Genomic DNA, 1,474 nt, shown 5'->3' with positions numbered 1-1,474 from the left:
GAATAGGTCCTTTCTCCTGCTTGCAGGCTCCACATTGGTCCTCTTCCCCAAGAGAGTGGATGCTCTTCCTGGGACATTTCCGGCTCCTGCCTGTACTCACCTCTTCACCTCACCCTCTGGAACAGGAAGCACTCCAGGCTCTTGGACCACAGGGTCACTACAAAGAAGATGTCACTGGAGTGCCCAGAGCAGCCAGACAGGGTGGATGGGTAGGGCTGTGTTCCCGCAAAACCTCATGTACAAAGACAGGCAAGTGGGAATGGACCTGCCCCTCCCCCTCCAACTCTGCACTAGACTGTAAGTTCCATGAAAGGGGAGGAACCACATCCATGGGGTGCGCCACTGCACCCCAGTGCTTCTCCTGCCATGCGACCCTCACTAACCATCTACAAATAGATGCCTGGATCCTACCATTTCTGCCTGGTTTATGAGAGGGAGCCTGAGATGAAGGATGAGAAGGGAGCACACGGACCAGGAAAGAGGGGCTCAATCAGAGAGAATACTGATATGGGCAATACTCAAGGAATTCAGCAAGAGAAGAACTTGATATCCCCTGCACAGTGCTGTGCTCTTAGTAACACTATCTAATAGTCACTGGAAAAAACTTGGATTTGCTCACTTCTCAAATCCGAAGGCAAAACCAATCTGAGAACTCTCTGCCTGACTTCAAGTCAATTAAGAAAAGTCATGTCAAATCATCACGTTCTGCGATTCAAAGGATGCAGTCAGTGTAATAGTACTAAGCTCCCTGGAGAGAGAGGATACACGCTCCTCCTCCTGGATACTGAATGAGACTTGAGTTGGCTTTTTGACTCGCTGGTGTTCACACACCTTCAGAAGCACCAGCTGATTCCCTTTACAGTCGAAATCAACAGGTCACTGTTGACCAGAAATGGAAGGTGGAATCGGTGGGTCATCTTCTAAGATCAGCATGTCCGTAAAGGTGGAAATGTACTGAAAAACAGAATCACCTATTCCCATATGGAAATAGGGGATTGTCAGGAATCAGGTCAGACTACTCACTTTACATCTCACAATTTACAAAGCTCCCCATCACCCCCAAATCACCCTTATAATATCTTCCTGAGACAGTCATGCCCTGGTAGAAATAATATGAACACAAAGGAATTTAGAGCCAGTGAAAGTAATGCAGGCGTGGCTCTGAAACGCCACGGAAACCTCGAAAGCTAAGCTGGTAATGAAGAGCTCCTGCACAAACCAGAGGTCCTGAGAAGGCGGCTTCGCTCTGGGACGTGGCTGCCGCTGACGGCCGCCTGCAATTCGGTTGTTGTCCTGCCTGAGCCACAGAGCCTAGGACTTAACAGGTCAAACTAAGTTCTATAGTTTAAAAGCCCTCTTGATAAAAATAAAAATAATAAAAAAAAACAACAAAAAAAACACCTTTAATTAGAAAGATCATATCAGCATCCTTTCTCTAACTGCACTTGATCACCACCCATGAGCAAGAAATGAG

The 1,474-nt window shown here is 47.3% G+C and overlaps 1 protein-coding gene across 2 annotated transcripts in view; it reads right to left on the bottom strand.

Moving 5' to 3' along the window:
* Positions 1-1,244, bottom strand: part of GALNT7 (polypeptide N-acetylgalactosaminyltransferase 7) — a 74,365-nt gene extending 73,121 nt beyond the window's left edge. Inside the window, exon 1 of one of the 2 annotated variants that reach the window (XM_010840246.1) lies at positions 832-1,244. The gene's annotated coding sequence lies outside the window, so the exon portion shown is untranslated. The remainder of the gene's footprint in view (positions 1-831) is intronic. The other variant, XM_010840245.1, reaches the window with a different exon arrangement.
* Between the last annotated feature and the right edge of the window lie 230 nt (positions 1,245-1,474).

Source organism: Bison bison, unplaced genomic scaffold (genome assembly GCF_000754665.1).
Source record: "Bison bison bison isolate TAMUID 2011002044 unplaced genomic scaffold, Bison_UMD1.0 scf7180017864143, whole genome shotgun sequence".
NCBI lineage: Eukaryota > Metazoa > Chordata > Mammalia > Artiodactyla > Bovidae > Bison > Bison bison.
This window is presented reverse-complemented; position numbering and strand designations above follow the sequence as displayed.